This window comes from Bos indicus, chromosome 6 (genome assembly GCF_029378745.1).
Source record: "Bos indicus isolate NIAB-ARS_2022 breed Sahiwal x Tharparkar chromosome 6, NIAB-ARS_B.indTharparkar_mat_pri_1.0, whole genome shotgun sequence".
NCBI classification, from domain to species: domain Eukaryota; kingdom Metazoa; phylum Chordata; class Mammalia; order Artiodactyla; family Bovidae; genus Bos; species Bos indicus.
This window is the reverse complement of record NC_091765.1, coordinates 60,951,999-60,973,371: the sequence shown is the minus strand read 5'-3', so window position 1 is coordinate 60,973,371 and position 21,373 is coordinate 60,951,999. Positions and strand designations below refer to the sequence as shown.

Sequence of the window (21,373 nt, the reverse complement as noted above, 5' to 3'; positions counted from 1 at the left end):
TCTCTAGAATATATGCTTCCTGAAGGCAGGGACCCCCACGAGCTAGAAAAGTTCCTAACACATAATAGGTGCTCAAAAAACATCTGCTGAATGAATGAATGGGGTAAGATGAAAGCACAACAGGAAAAAAATACACTTTTATAAACGTATAAATTGAAACCTAGCCTCCAAGAAGTATTTGCATACTATAGTCTATTTTCTCTTCTTTCTTAAGTTCAAAAATAATTATGTCACCAATGAGTATATTCACTTCTACTAATCTAACTGATAAAATCCATTTTAAAAGTATAAAGTAGTGTATCAAATTACTCTTTCCCAAGGTAAGCTGCCAGGAATCAAACAAAATTATTTTGCTAAAATTAACATTTGATGTCCAACAATCACACAACAATAGGCAAACTTTTCCTCTTCCCTCTCCCCTTATGAGAAACTAGTTGAGCGACAAAGGTACTAGAACTGTAAAGAACGGAGTCCTGGTGCTCCCTGTTTTGGCTTCCCTGGTGGCCCAGTGGTAAAGAACCCGCTTGCGGGGAGGAGACATGGGTTGGATCACTGGGTCGGGAAGGTCCCCAGAGAAGGAAATGGCAGCCCACTCCAATATTCTTGCCTGAGAAATTCCATGGACAGAGGAGTCTGGTGGGCCACAGTCCATGGTGTCCCAGAAGAGTCAGACATGACTTAGCAACTAAACAACAACTCCCTGTCTTACTTATGCTGTCAGCATCAAATACTGTCTTTAAATGATGCGTAGTTCAGTTTCTCAGACATCCAGTAGCACATCTAGTCCTTCTGTCCAAGGTGGAAGTGAGGCTGTTCACTGAGATTTAATGACTACGCAGATTTTAAGGAGAACTCATGCCAGGTCCTTAGTTTCTGATCTGACCTGGATCCAGGCAGTGCCTTGTCCTGAGCATGGCATATAAATGCCACAGTGTTCTGCCAGGTCTCCAGGCATGCAGACTCCTGCAGCCACAAAAGATGCTCTCTGAATCATCTGTGCTGCCCTAAATACTTCCCAATTACAGAATCAGGAGAAAGCTATTTAGGTGCTCTGCGACACATGTGATTTCCAGGGGAACATGAAGGTGACTCACAATAAAGAATCTGAATTAAAGGTCACAGAAGCCCTTACAATCCCAGATCAAGAAGAGCAGTAATTTCCTCGGCATTTTCACTTCCATTCCCTTCCACTCCCAATCTCAGGAAATCCAAAGGTTTTAAATACCAAGACCAAGAGTGCAGCCACCCAGCTTTCCCAGCTTGCAGAGAAGTATGATAGAGATTTTCAGATTAGGTTTAGTCCACAATAGGTCTTTATTCTGTACCTCCTATATGAAATTTAAGAATTTAACAGATTCTGAGCAAGTGAATATTTCATTCTTGTTTCATAGCATAATAAACAAAAAAAGTCCTTTTCATTGGGAGGGCTTAAATGTAACCCAAGAATCCAACTTCTGATTCTATCAGTCTGCCATTACCAGGGTCCTATTGAAAGCATTCATTTCTTAATGCACTCAGCAATCCTTTCCTGGCAGTGCAGATGTGCTCAATCACAAACTGTCAATAATACATAAAACAGGACAATTTTGGCATAGCACCCTTTGGAAATGGAGGGAAAATTCTTTATGTAGTTACTTTAAAATTACGTGAACTAAGTTTACATAGACAAAGAATTCAGTCCTCAAAGCAAGGTTAAAAATCTGCCCTCAGATATAAAGTTTCTACTTAAACCCATATACTTCAGACCTGGGGACATTTTCTGTTATTCCAAAACCCTTGTTATTTTTCCTAATGACACAGTAAAAATAGTTGCTGAGATAACTCAGCTGAAAGGGTTCCATTTTATACATCTCCTAAAAATGAAAAAGCCTGAGCCAGACAATAAAAATACATTTTAAAGAAAAGGAAAGTTTCTTTCTTTTTGTACAAGCATCTTCTGGTCTTTCCAATTTTACAGTTTATATTCATACCTACAAGTCCAGATGACTAAGAAAGAGGGCCATTTTTAGAGGCTGAAGAGGTCAAGATGAGCATCTTTTTCCTTTTGTTACATGGTTTTAAAGCTCTAAATGAAACTGTGGTTCTGTATTTCATAGGAGCAACTCTCATTTTCTTTTACACCCTACAGAGCCTTCAGCTGCTCAGCTTCTCTCATAGGACTATCTAGCTACAAATGAGTGAGTAACTAGAACACACATCTGTGTAACGGGCCCAGTCCTTCTCGCCAGGTATGTTTAAAGAGGCTGCCTTTTAGGGCCCTATAATAAAGGAATCTTTTATCAAAGCGCATGCCAAAGCCAGGTGCAACAGCCCCACATATTCTACAAATGCACACTTTATTGCCGTGAGAGTGACATTCAGACAGCAGAGCATAATCACCCTAATTTACAACCTGCAGCAGCTGCCACATTCTCATCTTCAACCAAAGGGAATAAACGCAGAGCATTCTCCTCCTGCACTTCCCTCTGCAAGCTGGCAGGAGAGTGGGCACTAAATGGGGAAAGTCAGAGAAGAACGGCAGCCATCAAAAAGGAAGCCAGCCTTTTCTGGAAAGTCAGCCTTTTCCAATCACAAATGTACTACGGAGTCCCATCCAACTGGCCATGAACAAATTCAATATAAACCATATGTGCTTGACCAAAAACAAAAAAAACAACATTTTGAATAGCATGGACATTTTATTGGAGAAGTGTATGGCACTGGATGAGATGGGACAAGGCTGCCCCTTCAATCAGGCTGAGTTCCTATATGCTGCTCATAGTATAAGCACCCCACGTTGAGTGTGATTCCAGGAGTTAAGGATACAGATTTTCTTATAGCATAACCCCCAATGAAAACTATCTACTCTGAAACTCAAACAAGCACATAGGGAGAGGGTGGGATGATTTGGGAGAATGGCATTGAAACATGTATAATATCATATAAGAAATGAATCACCAGTCCAGGTTTGATGCAAGATACAGGATGCTTTGGGCTGGTGCACTGGGATGACCCAGAGGGATGGTACAGGGAGGGAGGGGGGAGGGGGGTTCAGGATGGGGAGCACGTGTACACCCGTGGCAGATTCATGTTGATGTATGGCAAAACCAATACAATATTGTAAAGTAATTAGCCTCCAATTAAAATAAATAAATTTAAATTAAAAAAAAAAAAAACAAGTACAAGTATCCTAAGTATGCCAGTAAGGATGTCACCCCTTGTACATGCTGTTTACTCTGTCTGGGAGGCTTTCCCCCAGAATAGCTATATAGTCCACATGGCTCATTTCCTCACTTGCCTCATATATTTACATTAAAGTCACCTTCTCAGTGCAGTCTTCTTTGATCCTTCAATCTAAATGCTGACCAATCCTCCAACACTTTGTTTCTTCCTTCTCTGCTTTATTTTTCCCAATACCACTTCACACTATTTAACACACACTTGTGTTGTTATCTCCTCCTTCTAGAATGTAAGCTTCATCAGGGCAGAGGTTTTTTTTGTTTTGTTCACTGCTGTGTCACCAACTAGAACCCATGTTAAGTACCTATGGGAATAAAATCTGAAAAAGAGTGGCTATGGGACATCCCTGGTGGTCCAGTGGCTAAAACTGTACACCCCCAATGCAGGGGGCCTGGTCAGGGAACTAGGTCCCACATGATGCAATTAAGAGTTCCCATGCTACAACTAAAAAAAGAAAAAAGATCCTGCATGCCCCAACTAAGACGCTGTGCAGACAAACAATAAATGTTTTTTCAAAAAAGAGTAGATATATGTATATGTATAACTGATTTACTTTGCTGTAGAAACTAACACAACGTTGTAAAGCAACTATACTCCAGTAAAAGTTAATTTAAAATATCTATTGGTAAAACTGTAATCTGCTCTAACACAGGGAGGAACACAGACACACTATTCTTCTTTCAAGGTAGCACATGGTTCTCATTCACAACATAGGACATTCTCAAGAGAATTTAGGAAGTACTTTTTAAAAAAAGAACCTTCAAAAAGTAACTTCACGTTTAAGAAGAGTTACAAAGAGAGTTCCCATGTGCCTTTCACCCAGCTTCCCCTAATGTAAACATACCTAACCACGTGCATTTCTTCAAACTAAGAAATTAACATTGACCTGATACTGTTAACTACAAAGTTTATTCAGATTTCTCCAGTTTTCCCACTAATGTCCTTATTGGGTTTCGTCTCCTCCAACCACTGACAGCTTCTTTATCTTCCCTTGATTTTCACGATCTTGACACTTTTGAAAAGTACTTGGTCGGATATTTTGTAGAATGTCCCTCAGTTTGGGTTTGTCTGATGCTTTCTCATGACTAGACTGGGGTATGGACTGTGGAGAAGAATAACAAAGGGATAAAGCACCCTTCTCATTGCACCATATCAGAAGGCAGATGAGGCTTATTATTGTTGTTATTATTGACATTAGCTTTGAATATTTGGGAAAGGTGGTACTGCCACATTCCTCCACTGTAAAGATACTGCTTTTCCATATTCTATTTGTTAGAAGTGAGTCACTGCATCAGCCCACACTCAGGAGTACTTTTAACTACACATGATATTTGCTTTGTGTGCTGACTTTAGAACATAATGCCTGCAAAACTGCACCTCTACGTGCACTCAGTCACTAAGAGCAGATAATATAAGAGGTATATAAAATGTGGGTGCCTTGACAAATGTGGCATCAATACTCAGTCATATCATAGGATTACTTCCGTGGACTCAATCAACACAGACCCCTTCTTTTTTCAGTAGAGTCTGACCACAGTCAGTTCAGTCGCTCAGTCATGTCCACCTCTTTGAGACCCCATGGACTGCAGCATGCCAGGCTTCCCTGTCCATCAGGCACAACTCCCGAGCTTGCTCAAACTCATGTCCATCGAGTCAGTGATAACCATCCAACCATCTCATCCTCTGAGTTTGACCACATAAATGGAAAAAGTAGAGCATGGACATATTAAAATATTTTCCCAATATGACAGGATAAAACAACAAATGAGATGAGTCCCAGAATAATCCCCCTTGCTGTATCCTTGGTAACAAGCCAAACAATTTCTTGATTGTTGCAACTGGGTAATACCCTTTGTTTTATTAACTGTGTTTCAACAATAGCATTTATTTAACAGTACTGTTGAGAGAAAATAAAATGTGTAAAGACTATTAATTGTTCCAAAATTCTTCCCATATAATAGAACCTTCAATTTGTCGCTTAGACACTAAGTTACCCAGAATAAAAACTATATCCAAGCCACTCTGGGAGCTAGCTGGAGCCACAGGATTGAAGCCCAGACAATAAAATGTAAGCAGAAGTTCTAAACTCAGCATATAAGGCTACTCACCCTCATGACCTTAGAGTCCACTGAGGAGGAGGGGAGCCCATCTTACAGGTAATATTTACCTTAATTTTCAGATTGAGATGGTTGGATGGCATTATCAATTCAGTGGACAGGAGTTTGAGCAAACTCCGGAGATAATGAAGGACAGGGAAGTCTGGCATGCTGCAGTCCATGGGGTCACAAAGAGTCAGACATGACTAAGCAATTGAACAAGATTAAAAAAAAAAAAAAAACAGGTTCAGAGATGTTATCTGTTGAATTCCTAACCAGTGCAGTGGAGAAGCCAAAAGTGAAGGCAGTTAGGTAAAAACTTCACAATTGCCCAATAAATTACAGGATACAAAATTAGATCTGAATTTTCAGACAAAGGGACATAGAGATGCTAAAACTGGTGTCATTTATTCAAAACTCAAATCTAACTGGGCACCACGTATTTTTGTGTCCTGTATCTTACAACCCTAGTCAGATGGCAAAGCCTAGACACCTTGATGCCATTTGATAATCCATGCGTGGTAACATCACACACCATACACAGCAGACCCTCCAACACATCACTACCTCTGAAGCTCTTGGATGACCCGCAAGGAACTAAGCAGGACATGAACGCAACCACCAGTCAACAGAAGGAAGAAAACTGCGGTCCTCAGAAATCCAGGGAGGCAGAGAGGCTCAGTTTGAAGAGCATCCCCCCTCTGGGAAAAACAGGTGGAACACGACTACATGGGGTCACCCAAGCTTTGGAAAGCACAAGAGGGAGAAGCATGGGGCAAAGAGTTGGCAGAATGGTCATAGAGAGAGGACACCCAGGATTTAGGGGAAAGAAGAACGTTGTTTGTTCTGTGGCTAATGCTTCTTTTCAGCTCTCTATGGTGTTGATGCTTTCATGGTGTCAATTCCCCACGGTGAATGCAAAGAAGCACCAAGTCTAGCTTTAAATACAGGAAGAAAGGCTTCCATGAAGAAGGGAAACCATAAGGAGCTGGGGAAGGGGAGTTCTGACATTTAACACAGACTGGAAGGGAAGGTGAAACCTGCATTATTGACCACACAGGTCTTTGATTTTTAACAGTTCCAAATCTAAAATCACAAAGCAGTGGGTTCCAACCCAGCTGGCCATGACAACCTCCTAGGAAAGTCACTGAAATCAGAGACCCCAAGGCTGTGGGCAGGCCCAGCACAATTTTTATTTTATATTGGAGTATCACTGATTAACAACGTAGTGCTGGTTTCAGGTATACAGCAAAATGATTCAGTTATACATACACATGTATCTGCTGCTGCTACTGCTAAGTCACTTCAGTCGTGTCCGACTCCGTGCGATCCCATGGACGGCAGCCCACCAGGCTCCCCCGTCCCTGGGATTCTCCAGGCAAGAACATGGAGTGGGTTGCCATTTCCTTCTCCAATGCATGAAAATGAAAAGTGAAAGTGCAATCGCTCAGTCGTGTCCAACTCCTAGCGACCCCATAGACTGCAGCCCACCAGGCTCCTCCGTCCATGGGACCTTCCAGGCAAGAGCACTGGAGTGGGGGTGCCATTGCCTTCTCCGATACATGTATCTATTCTTTTATAAATTCTTTTCGCATTTAGGTTATTAAAGAGTATTGAGCAGAGTTTCCTGTGCTATACAACAATAGGTCCTTGTTGGTCATCTATTTTAAATTTAGCAGTGTGTCTATGTTAATCCCGAACTCCCAATCAACTCCCAATCTATCCCCTCGCCCCCTTCCCCTGCAGTTAACCATAAATTCATTCTCTGTGAGTCTGTTTCTGTTTTGTAAATAAGTCCATTTGTATCATTTTTTTTAGATTCCACATATAAGTGATATTGATATTTGTCTTTCTCTGTCTGACTTACTTCATTTAGTATGACAAAGATTCTTTTTTTAAAATTTCCCAAATGATTCTGATGAGCAGACAGGTTGGAAAATTCTGCTGCAGATGTCTTATCAGTTTCCTTTTTCGTGTACTGACAATCAAGCACAGAGCATCAAGGTTTTTTTAAAATAGATTTGTGGATGTGTGATTTACACACTATAAAATTCACCCATTGTAAATAACTAATTCAGTAATTTTTAGTAAATCTATAGAGTTGTGCAGCCATCACCACAAACCAGTTTTAGAACATTTCCATCACCTCAAAAAGCCTCCAGATGCCTGCCTCCAGAGTTCATGCCTGCTCTCACCTCCAGCCCCAATCGCCAATCTGATTTCTGTCTCTATAGATCTGCCTTTTGGGGACATTTCATATAAATGGAGTAATACGGTGCATGTCTTTGGCATTTGGTTTCCTTCATTTACATAATGTTCTTGAGGTTCATCCATGTTGTAGGATAGAGCAGTAATTCATTCCTTTATATTTCTAAGTAGCATCAGTTCAGTTCAGTTCAGTTCAGTCGCTCAGTCATGTCCAACTCTTTGCGACCCCATGAATCGCAGCACGCCAGGCCTCCCTGTCCTTCACCAACTCCCGGCGTTTACTCAAACTCACGTCCATCGAGTCAGTGATGCCATCCAGCCATCTCATCCTCTGTCATCCCCTTCTCCTGCCCCCAATCCCTCCCAGTATCAGGGTCTTTTCCAATGAGTCAACTCTTATTCCATTATATGCATAGACCACCTTTTGCAATACATTGTCCTGTTCATAGACACTTGGGCTGATTCCACCTACTGGCTATTATGAATAATACTGCTATGAACCATCATGCACAAGTTTTTATATAAATATTAATACATGTTTTCAATTCTCTTATAGAAATACCTAGAAGTAGGATTGCTGTGACTATAGTAAGTTAAGTTTTTAAGAAACTGAATATCAAGTTTTAATTGGCAATTGTTGTGAAACAGTTGCCAAATGCAGATTTCTAAGGTAATTACCTACTGTTTCTTTGCTCATCACTCAGGTCCTCGCTGAATACTACTATAACTCCTGCATAAAACTGATATAGATTTTTCATCAAATGAAATACCTTTATCAAGAAATGTCCCCCACTGTGTACATCTGCAGAGGGTACCTGATTCTTTGGCTGTTAAATAATCTTTTAAATTAAAGAAATTTCATTGTTATGCACAGTTGGCAAGTGGCCAGTCCTGGTTAGTTAACAACAGATTTACAAAAATTGTAAAACCTTACATGTTGAGTAATGATTCAATACTTTTTTATTAGTCTATCTTTTAAACTAAGTTGCTCAATTATATATTCATTGTAAAGGAAATCTGTTTATATTTTAAAATAGGACTTCTATGATTCCCTTGTATATAAAAATGTGTTTATGTACCTAGATAATGTTCAGACGGTAGATTTCCAAGTGAAAGGATTTATGAAGATCTTTCTTTGTACTTATATTTTCTGATTTGCTGTATTTTCTCTGATTTGTTGTATTTCCATATCTTTATAATAAGAAAATGAAAGGTTTGCTTAATTAAAAAAAATACAACATGCATGAGTATTTACTTAATTATTATCATCAATAAGAATTTGTGTCTAAGAAGTAAAACTGTTTCATTTTTTGCGCTTTCTGGAAGCCAATTCTTCATCACTCTTCAGAATGAGAAAAGGCTAGCCTAGATAATCAAAGACTTCTTTGGACCAAAAGCTGCAGCATCCACCACAGCATACAGGTATGAGGCTGCTTAACTAAAAAAAAGAAACAAAAGTATGCAATGTATTTTCCTATAGTTCATACCAGAAAAGTCACCCCTGAGTTTGGTGCACATCACAAACCCCCCCTTGAACTGATCCAATGGTTATCCAGGCTGCCCTTTTGATATACCTTTGCTAAAGAGCCGCACTTTCCTAAATGCTTCAGACTAGACTGTTTCGTCAGCTGTCTTCCAATATTGCACATGCTACCACATGATTGAAAAGTGAGTTTCAATATCTCTCCTCCCTGTTTATATTTACCCCATTTTAATTCATCAAAACTAATTGCTTTTTAAAAAAAAAAAAAAGCAATTGCTAAAGCACAACAACAGAAAGTAACTGCTTGGCTGGTCATTTTGTCAACATCCAATTCAGAGAAAGTCGCAGCCAAAATAGCTTTGTTCATAGATTCTTGAATACCCAGAGTTAATAATTGGTGCTTTCTATGTTTCCGACATTTCTTTTATATATTACCTCATTTATTCCTCAAAACAGCTCTATGAGATAGGTGCTATTATGGTAATCATTTCATAGATAAGGAAATGGAAATTGGGAGAGATTAGGCAATCTTCCTAAGCTGCTAAAGGTGTAGCTGGAACTCCAACCTGGTCCGTTAGGTTCTATGCCTAAGTGCTCCCTCCCTCCCCTACTGAATACATGTAATGGTGTCCCTGTAAGTCTGATGGTGCTTCTCCAAGACGGGGCACAGAAGTTCTACCTTTTGGAGGTCAGATACTGAGTTCCAGATGACCACTTTGGTACTACAACTCGATGTCCTGTTGACAACTGGCTTGCCTGCCAGTCCGTCCACAAAAACGGTGGTGGATTTGATTCCACTTTTTAGTTCTTACTGATCAGTCCATCAATTCATTGACTATGTATTATATCTTTTTTGATATTTATCTTCCCCTTCTCAAAACTGTTATAATCAAGTCATTCTAGTAACACTATTCCAGTGGTCAAGATGATGTCTAATGGAACCTCAAGGGTCTTCCTCTACCAACTCTTATAGTTCGCCATTCATCCTTGCCCCTTTGCAAGTGTCTCTAAAAAGGTTCTACTACAAAGAAAAACTCAACAGGCTATTTGTTGGACCTTTTTAGAGCCTTTTTTCACGAGAAAAGGGAAATGAGATCATAAATAACACTGACCCACACAGGGCATCAAATCCATTCTTTTTTGAGTTCACTTCCTGGAAGCCAGCTACATGGTCTGCATTGCTCTTTTATACTTCATTATCTAGTTTTAGAATTTTCCTTTCAGAAAAACAAATGAGCACATTCTACCAAGTTTCCATGGTGATTTTTTTTTGCTCTCCTTTCTGGAACACTGTTTATAGGCAGAATAAAATGTGTTACAGCACTCTTACAATTTTGAACACCCATAGATTACTCTTGGGAGTCATTATCCACAAAATTATGTTTCCTTAATTTATCGCAACATTTAGGGAACCCATGACAATGATTTCTGCATCACCTGAAATATCAGTAAAAGATCTGAATTATCAATTTAATCCATATAAGGTGCTCTCAATCTAAAGTGGCTTTACATAAGACAGGACTTCCTTATCTGCATTAATTTCCTAGCAAAGAAGGCTAGCTGAAACAGTAGAACAGAAACAGATGTTCAATCCATATATGCAGATAAGAATTCTTCACTTGCCTTATCACTAACAGATGAAGGAAGTGCATTCATTAAGGAAACAAAGCCTGCCCAAGTGGAACACAGCCAGATCACAATTCTACATTGGTCCAGAATACAACCGAATTTTCCCAACTTCAAAGAACAGAGACATTAAATACATTGAAAGTCACATTTTCAACTTGAAAATACCATAACAGGAGTAGTCCTACCTGCTCATCCAAAGAAGATGTGTTCTCCCTTGCATCAATTCTAGTTCACTTACGCCTAGGAAGATATTTTTTATTACTTTTATCTTAAATTCCTATATTTTTTATTGTTTTTTAATGTAAGTTCTATTACATTCCCCCAAGCTTATAAAGTTAAGGGAAAATCTAATTTTGGTTATCTGCCAAGTTAACCAATATCCCTGGTTGTATTTAAACTGGATTTTGAAGATAATGTTCTACTCACAGAATAATCAGAAAAAGAGCATCATAATTCAACACCTAAATCCACCATCCAAAATCCAAAATCCACCAACCTAAATCCAAAATCCCACCTAGGATCTACCCCTGGCACACCTAAAACACAAAACCCAACTCAGGCTGTTCTTCCTGCTTTGCTGCAAATCTCAACAAATGCCATTACCATGTGATCAATCAACCAAGCTAAAAATTTTGCATCACCTTAGCCCCTTCCTCCACCATTATCCATTCTTCCACCTATTTAAAATTATAGTGCAAAGGACTCCATAAGAACCAAGAAAGCAGAACCTAATGTGAAGGCCCTTTCACTGTCCACACTTTCTTACCTCCCTTTCACTGCTCACCCCCCACAGTCTGGTTTCTACCCCACCACTCCACTGAACCGGCTCCAGCCAAGATCGCCAACAGCCTTCAGCACCCAAAGCCAGTGGTCAGTTTTCAGTTCATTTTCTGCCTTCTTGGCAGCATTTGACAACGGTGTCCATCCCTTCCTTCTTGAAAACTTGTCTTCCATGAACACCCAAGACTCCAGCCTCTTAGCTGTCCACCAACATTCCTTACTTTCCTATCTGTTTTTTAGTAGGTTCCTTTTCTACTCATCTCTTAAATACTGCAGTTCTTCCCAGTTCCCTTTTTCCTTCTCACATACTCCCTAGTCAATTTCACCCACTGTCATAAGGCTCCAATGATGTAGATCATCAGACAGTGATGACCTACTGTTCTTTCATCTCCAGGCTAGTTGTTTCTCCTGAACTCCAGATTCTCATAACCAATTATCTAGTGGACAATGCTATGTGGAAGTTTTACTGAGCATCTCAAACTCAAATAAAGCTAAAAGCCTTATCTTCTTTATGAAACCTGTTCCTCCAACATTTCCTATATCAGTAAAACACACTACCTACGTCTCCATGATCATGCTAGAGGCCTGGGAGTCATCCTTGAACCAAACTCCTCCATCCCTCAACAACCAATCAATCTTAAGTTCTATTGGTTTAATTCCTCAATATTTCTTACTCTGTACATGTCTTCTTCAATCCCATTCACACCATTATTACCCGCCAAGATCCCTTGATACCTCCTTGTTTTCCCTGACCCAATCATGCCCTTCCTCCAGTCCTTTCTCTCTACTGTAGGCCTAGAGTAATCAAGGCTGCCCACATATCAGGGAGCTTTAAATATATATGCAGACACATATAAGCCACATACTCTGGTCATAATGATTCAGTGGTTTGGAGTAAGATTCAGGTACCCATGTTATTAAAAGTTCCATTAAGTGGTTCTGATCTACAGCCAGGGTTAAAAATCAATCAATGGTTCTGATGTACAGTTCAGTTCAGTTTAGTCGCTCAGTCGTGTCCGACTCTTTGCGACCCTATGAATCACAGCAGGCCAGGCCTCCCAGCCCATCACCAACTCCCGGAGTTCACCCAGACTCACATCCATCGAGTCAGCGATGCCATCCAGCCATCTCATCCTCTGTCGTCCCCTTCTCCTCCTGCCCCCAATCCCTCCCAGCATCAGAGTCTTTTCCAATGAGTCAACTCTTCGCATGAGGTGGCCAAAGTACTGGAGTTTCAGCTTTAGCATCATTCCTTCCAAAGAAAGGGCTGATCTCCTTGAGATGGACTGGTTGGATCTCCTTGCAGTCCGAGGGACTCTCAAGAGTCTTCTCCAACACCACAGTTCAAAGGCATCAATTCTTTGGTGCTCAGCCTTCTTCACAGTCCAACTCTCACATCCATACATGACCACAGGAAAAACCGTAGCCTTGACTAGACAGACCTTTGTTGGCAAACTAATGTCTCTGCTTTTCAATATGCTATCTAGGTTGGTCATAACTTTCCTTCCAAGGAGTAAGCATCTTTTAATTTCATGGCTGCAGTCACCATCTGCAGTGATTTTGGAGCCCAAAAAAATAAAGTCTGACACTGTTTCCACTGTTTCCCCATCTATTTCCCATGAAGTGATGGGACCAGATGCCATGATCTTCGTTTTCTGAATGTTGAGCTTTAAGCCAACTTTTTCACTCTCCACTTTCACTTTCATCAAGAGGCTTTTGAGTTCCTCTTTACTTTCTGCCATAAGGGTGGTATCATCTGCATATCTGAGGTCATTGATATTTCTCCTGGCAATCTTGATTCCAGCTTGTGTTTCTTCCAGTCCAGCGTTTCTCATGATGTACTCTGCATATAAGTTAAATAAGCAGGGTGACAATATACAGCCTTGATGGACTCCTTTTCCTATCTGGAACCAGTCTGTTGTTCCATGTCCAGTTCTAACTGTTGCTTCCTGACCTGCATACAGATTTCTCAAGAGGCAGGTCAGGTGGTCTGGGATTCCCATCTCTTTCAGAATTTTCCACAGTTTATTGTGATCCACATAGTCAAAGGCTTTGGCATAGTCAATAAAACAGAAATAGATGTTTTTCTGGAACTCTCTTGCTTTTTCCATGATCCAGTGGATATTGGCAATTTGATCTCTGGTTCCTCTGCCTTTTCTAAAACCAGCTTGAGCATCAGGAAGTTCACGGTTCACGTATTGCTGAAGCCTGGCTTGGAGAATTTTGAGCATTACTTTACTAGCGTGTGAGATAAGTGCAATTGTGAGGTAGTTTGAGCATTCTTTGGCACTGCCTTTCTTTGGGATTGGAATGAAAACGGACCTTTTCCAGTCCTGTGGCCACTGCTGAGTTTTCCAAATTTGCTGACATATTGAGTGCAGCACTTTTATAGCATCATCTTTTAGGATTTGAAATAACTCAACTGGAATTCCATCACCTCCACTAGCTTTGTTCATAGTGATGCTTTCTAAGGCTCACTTGACTTCACATTCCAGGATGTCTGGCTCTAGGTCAGTGATCATACCATCGTGATTATCTGGGTAGTGAAGATCTTTTTTGTACAGTTCTTCTGTGTATTCTTGCCATCTCTTCTTAATATCTTCTGCTTCTGTTAGGTCCATACCATTTCTGTCCTTTATTGTGCCCATCTTTGCATGAAATGTTCCCTTGGTATCTCTAATTTTCTTGAAGAGATCTCTAGTCTTTCCCATTCTGTTGTTTTCCTCTATTTCTTTGCATTGATCGCTGAGGAAGGCTTTCTTATCTCTTCTTGCTATTCTTTGGAACTCTGCATTCAGATGCTTATATCTTTCCTTTGCTCCTTTGCTTTTCGCTTCTCTTCTTTTCACAGCTATTTGTAAGGCCTCCCCAGACAGCCATTTTGCTTTTTTGCATTTCTTTTCCACGGAGATGGTCTTGATCCCTGTCTCCTGTAAAATGTCACGAACCTCATTCCATAGTTCATCAGGCACTCTATCTATCAGATCTAGGCCCTTAAATCTATTTCTCACTTCCACTATATAATCATAAGGGATTTGATTTAGGTCTGATGTACAGCCAGGGTTAAAAATCAATCAATGTCATTTTTGCCCAGCACATCTCTGATCATAACTGACAAGACCCTTCATGGTGAAGCTTTGCTGAGTTTTCTTCTGTTTCTCATATGTGCCATGTTTCCTCTCAACCTAGGGCTATAAAAACCACAGTTTTCTGGTTTAACTCTTCCCCTACCAAATTCTACCTCTTTGCCATTTCTTTCATCCAGGAGGCCTTCACTGGCACCCTTTGTTCCGGATTAAGTTCCCCCACACTCTTCCTTACTCCCCTCATCACAGCACATACTATGATTGCTTGTTCATCTGTGTATTGCTCCACTGGACAGACTATAAGCTCCAGGGAAGTATACACCTCTTGAATTCACAGCTGTCTCCCAAGATCCTACCACGGTGCCAAATAAAAAGCAGGTGCTTAATAAAGGAATTATTAAGGACTTCCCTGTAGCTCAAATGGTAAAGAATCTGCCTGCAAAGCAGGAGACCAGGGTCAATTCCTGGGTCTGGAAGATCCTCTGGAGAAGGGAATGGCAAGCCCCTCCAGTATTCTTACTGGAGAACCCCATGGACAGAGGAGGCTGGCGGGCTACAGTCTGTGGGGTTGCAAAGAGTTGGACACGACTGAGTAACTCACACACACACAATGAGGGAATTAGCAGTTGATAATATTCAAGAAACAGACTTACAACTACTTTGTTTGAAAGATGAAAAATTCAATGCTAAAAAAGGTTAACACAGTCCTACGACGGGAAGGAAACAGTGGTAAGAGATAGAAAAGCACTACCTTCATGAAACATGGAAGATGTCACTAAAAAGACTTTCTTGCTGAATCCTGAATATTGAGTAGAGGATCCCCAGAGGAAAGGGGACATTTCACATGAAGGAAACCAAATGTGCAAAGGCAGCAATGTACTGGTTCCCAAACTGTATCAATTATGTCTCTGGCAACCATCCTTTTCAAACCTACAATTATTCCCTAATTCAGGCCTTCTATACCCATCATTGAACTACTGCAAAACCTTCCCTCCCACCTCCAATTCACTCTACCTATGACTGCCTAAAGTACAGACAAATTATTCTGTTCTCTTCATTCAGCATTATGAATAAATAATGCTGTTCTTTAGTTACTAAGTCATGTCTGACTCTATAATCCCATGGACTATAGCCCGCCAGGCTCCTCTGTCCATGGGATTTCCCAGGCAAGAATCCTGGAGTGGGTGGCCATTTCTCTATCCAGGGGATCTTCCCAACTCAGGGATCAAACCCAAGTTTCCCATATCTCCTGAATTAGCAGGTGGATTCTTTACCTCTGAGCCACCAGGGAAGCCCCAAAATAAATAATACATACATACATAAAACTCAATATGTCAGCAAATTTGGACTCAGCAGTGGCCATAGGACTGGAAAAGGTCAGTTTTCATTCCAATCGCAAAGAACAGCAATGCCAAAGAATATTCAAACTACCACACAACTGCGCTCATTTCACATGCTAGCAAATTCATGCTCAAAATCGTCCAAGCTAGGTTTCAACAGCACGTGAACTGACAACTTCCAGCTGTACAAGCTGGATTTAGAAAAGGCAGAGGAAACAGAGATCAAATTGCCAACATCCACTGAATCACAGAAAAAGCAAGAGAATTCCAGAAAAACATCTACTTCTGCTTCACTGACTATGCTAAATAAAGCCTTTGACTTTGTGGATCACAACAAACTGGAAAATTCTTACAGAGATAGGAATACCAGACCACTTTACCTGCCTCCTGAGAAATCTGTATGCAGATCAAGAAGAAACAGTTAGAACTGGACATGGAATGACTGACTAGTTCAAAATTGGGAAAGGAGCACATTAAGGCTGCATATTGTCACCCTGTTTATTTAACTTATATACAGAGTATATCATGAGAAATGCTAGCCTGGATGAAGCACGAGCTGGAATCAAGATTGAGGGAGAAATGTCAATAACCTCAGATATGCAGATGACACCACCCTTATGGCAGAAAGCGAAGAGGAATTAAAGAGCCTCTTAATGAAGATGAAAGAGGACAGTGAAAAAGCTGGCTTAAAACTCAACATTCAAAAAACTAAGATCATGGCATCTGGTCCCATCACTTTATGGCATACAGATGGGGAAACAATGGAAACAGGGAAAGACTTTATTTTCTTGGGCTCCAAAATCACTATGAACAGTGACTGCAGCCAGGAAATTAAAAGACGCTTGCTCCTTGGAAGAAAAGCTATCACCAACCTAGTCAGCGTATTAAAAAGCAGAGACATTACTTTACCAACAAAGGTCTGTGTAGTCAAAGCTATGGTTTTTTCCAGTAGTCATGCATGGATGTGAGAGTTGGACCATAAAGAAGGCTGAGCACCAAAGAACTGATGCTTGTGAATTGTGGTGTTGGAGAAGACTATTGAAAACTCCTTGGACTGCAAAGAAATCAAACCAGCCAATCCTAAAGGAAATTAATGCTGAATATTCTTTGAAAGAACTGGTGCTAAAGCTGAAGCTCCAATACTTCGGCCATCTGATGGGAAGAGCCAATTCACTGGAAAAGACCCTGATCCTGAGAAAGATTGAAGGCAGGAGAAGGGGATGACAGAGGATGAGATGGTTGGATGGCATGACTGACTCAATGGACATGAGTTTGAGCAAGCTCCGGGAGTTGGTGAAGGACAGAGAAGCCTGGTGTGCTGCAGTTCATGGAGTCACAAAGAGCTGGACACGACTGAGCAACTGAACAACAACAACATAAAATTTCTCACAGCTCTTCCTTGCCCATGAATAATCATGTTCACATTTCACACCAAGGCGCCTAAAGTCTCCATGGATACAACCCCTAACCCAGGTTTTCAGTCTTGCATGTACCTCACACTAACCCATTCTACTACAAACCCATTCTTCATGCTTTCACCACTTTGGACTACTTGTTATTATCCAGTTCTACCTCCCATTTTCACGTTTCCATGTTTTCACTCATTGTATTAGCTACCTAGTTCACAATAATACTATATAACAACCACAAATCTCAGTGGCAAACAACAATAAGCATTTATTGCTCATGTACCTGGGGTCACCATCTAGGTAGTTCTGCAGATCTTGGATGGACACCCTCATAAGTCTAGGGCAGTGGTTCTCAATCAGGGGTAGTTTTCTCTCCTAGGGGGATACCTGGAACATCTGGAGACATTTTTGCTTGTCACAACTGGAGGGAGGTGGGTGTTACCAGCATCTAGTGGGTAGAGGCCCGGCAAGATGTTAAACGTCCTAAAATGGACATGCCCCGACAACAAAAAATTAGCTCCAAATGCCAACAGTGCCACTGCTGAGGAACCCTGCTAGAGGTGCTGGCTGTTTGCTGACCGAGGATATAGCCACATCTGGGACAACTGGGGCAACTTGGCTGTGTCTGTGGTCATTCATCTTCTTGCAGGCTGCCTCAGGCATCTAGTCACAGCAATGGCAGAGGAGCAAGAGCAAGTTGAGTTCCTCAAGGCATTTTACAGCTAAGCTTGGAACTGATACATCACTTCTGCCACATTCTAGTCCCCAAAGCAAGTCAAAGGCCTTCCCCAATCCACAGGGTAGGGAAATAGACTCCACCTCTTTAGTAAGAAGAAGCGCACTCACTTGGCAAAGGGTGCATACTGGACAGGATGAAGGTGGGTGCAACCCACCATACTCGTTCTCTTTCCTCTATGAGGGAAATCGCAATGTGGAATTATAAAAGTGTTCCATTCTCTCTGCTCCCTCTTGTTTGCATTTGTCTTTGGGTATTTAAAGTATTACAGGCTTCCCTAATGGCCTGGATGGTAAAGAATCTACCTGTACTGCAGGAGACTGAGGTTTGTTCCCTGGGTCGGGAAGATCCCCTGGAGAAGGGAATGGCTACCCACTCTAGCATTCTTGCCTGGAGAATTCCATGGCCAGAGAAGCCTGGAGGGCTACAGTCCAGAGTCAGACATGATCAGGTGCCTTTCACTTTTATTTAAAATATTCTACTTTCTGTTACCTATATTCAGGGCAGCCAGGAGGCACTGAAGCAACGATCTGTGACCGGCATCACTGTAACTGGGCTGTACTGACTGGTTGGTGCTATGGTGTTTTAGAAACAGTTAACTTTTCTTACCTTTGTTTCCTCTTATTTGCAGACCTGCATATTTCCTACACTGAGAGGAAGAGTCACTCATTTGAAGTAAGAATCTATGTCTTATTCTTCCTTGGGCATTCAGTGCCTGGGAATACCTAGCACATTGTAGGTGCTCAAAATTTTTTATTAATGAATGTATTCACATAAAGAAGACTATAATATGAGCTTACACTCTCGGACATCTGTGCTTTGACGCAGAAAAAACAAAGATTCTCCTAAAAGAAACCGTTGTCAAATGTGCTCGGGTACCTGGAATTTCATACTCTTCTTTAGAGTCCATCATGAAATACTGATTATTTTATTCCATCACACGAACTAGGAATGATGTTGTTGGCAGAAACTATAACTATATTCCCCGGATGCACATCCCTTCACACACCCCCACAGAAATAATGATTAAAATATGCTTGAAATCTTACATCTGCCAATATTGCCCTGTGCAACCGACTCTTGCTTGTTTTGTCATCTGCTAGGTTCTCCACCCTGGCTGCACACTGGAGTTACTCGGGGGAAACTTTTATGAAATAACAGTGCCCAGGCCCTGATCCAGATTATTTTAAATCAAAAGCTCCCAAGTGATTCCAATGTGCAGCCAGAGCTGAGAACTGCTGAGTTCAAGCTCTCTGCTAACAGGGAGGCAGTAATTATTATTGCATGCTGATTTAAAAAAAAAACAGTTTGAGAAAACCAAAAATCTCTGGAAGATTTTGTTGGAACAAAAAGCTTCAAATCAAGCAAAATTTTGAGCAACATGGGTTTAGGTATAAATGGTCCATATCATGAGTAATCATCTGTAAAAGGTGAGAGTCTTGGCTCAGAGGCTCCTTTATCCCTGTATTGTTTATTGTTGCTATTGTTTACACTTTTATAGTTTAAAAGACTTGATCCATTTTGGAAAATATATCTAGAGAGACCATCTTATACTCACTGTCTATCCAAATAGATTGTATTAGGTTAAATGATTATATGTCAGAATACCTCCTACTGAATTCCTTATATATAAATCATGATACATGATCAATTACAGTTAGAAGTACATGTCGATTGTATACCAACTTACGGTGGTTAAAAATTCTTTGATGCTCCTCCCTTCAAAAAGTGAAGCCTAATTCCCCTCCATTTGAGTGTGGGTTACACTTACTGACTCACTCCTAAGGAATACAATTTGGCAGATATGGAAACCTGTGAAGTCTGTGGCCAGGTCACAATAGGATTATGGCATCATCCTGACTCTCTTAAATCGCTCACTCAGGGAGGATGTGAAGTGTCACAAGGACACTCAAGCGGCCCTACAGAGAGGCCTGCCTGGCAAGGAACTAAGACCTCCTGCCTACAGCCAGCAAAGACCTAAAGCTCCTGCTCACATAAATGGACTGTCTTAGAAGAGAATGTTTGGGGATCTCCTGGTGGTTAAGGTGGTTAATCCAGTGGTTAAGATTTCACTTTCCAATGCAGGGGGAGCAGGTTCAATCCCTGGTCAGGGAACTAAGGTCCCACATGCCCCAGGGTCAAAAAAACAAAACATAAAAAAAAAAAACAGAAGCAATACTGTAGCAAACTCAATAAAGACCTAAAAAAAAGAAGAGGATCTTCTAGCCCCAGGCAAGCCTTCAGATGATTACACCCCAAGCCAACATCTGGTTTGTAACCTCAAAAGAGACTGTGAGACCACCCACCTGCTGCTGCTGCTAAGTCGCTTCAGTCGTGTCCAACTCTGTGCGACCCCAGAGACGGCAACCCACCAGGCTCCCCCGTCCCTGGGATTCTCCAGGCAAGTACACTGGAATGGGTTGCCATTTCCTTCTCCAATGAACCACCCACCTAACCTTCCTAAATTTCTGACTCACAGAAACTGGAGAAATGATAAATATTTGTTGACTTAAACTGTGAAGTTCGGAGTTAATTTGTTATGCAGCAATAAATAACTAATACATCATCACAAAACTTCGAACAGTTTTCTTGACAAGTATCTAGAAGTGTCTTTATCCTACCTACATCTCATCTAAATTTCCTTCCTTCTCAGGAATCTTGTTTTCTCAGTCATTCCTTCTCACTGTGATATAATCAATATCTCCCCTCCACCTCTCTCAAAGTCATTTAATATGTTCAAGTCTCTCCCATCCTCACATACAGAACAAAACAAATCCTACTAGAATCTTGTATGCCTCTCCCCCTGCTGTTTACAGCTGTCTCCTTTCTTCACCATCAAGCACCACAAAATTACCATCTACGCTCCCTCTCCCAGCTTTTATACTTCTCACTAAGCCTTAGATCACTGCAGTCCCTTAAAATAATTCACACTATCCTCTTACAGCCAAAGAACACTGTTCCTTAAACATTCTTGACTATCTTATAGGCTCCTCCAATAACACATTAAAGCTTGAGCTCATCCTTTCTCCTCACATCACTCTTCCTCCTGTGTTCCCTACCACACAGTTGATCAAGCCATAAATTTGGGAGTTGCTCTCAAGTTCTCCGTTTCTCTCATCTAATCTCATCCATGTTACATCCTTAATGTCTCTCATATTCACACCCACTTTGCTGCCATGACCACTTATCTGTATTCCTGCAACAACCCTCTGGATTCCCTGCTTCAGTACCAATCACCGTGATCATTCCCTTCCTTGCCACCAAACTTATCCTCCCACTCGCTCAGAACTATCTGACTCTTTTGCAACCCCATGAACTGTAGCCTGCCAGGCTCCTCTGTCCAGGAATTCTCCAGGAAAGAATACGAGAGTGGGTTGCCATTCCCTT

At 41.0% G+C, this 21,373-nt stretch overlaps 1 protein-coding gene across 20 annotated transcripts in view; it reads right to left on the bottom strand.

The window, feature by feature from the left end:
- The window catches only part of LIMCH1 (LIM and calponin homology domains 1), a 352,227-nt gene that overhangs the window by 310,066 nt on the left and 20,788 nt on the right, over positions 1–21,373 (bottom strand). The window lies entirely within an intron of this gene.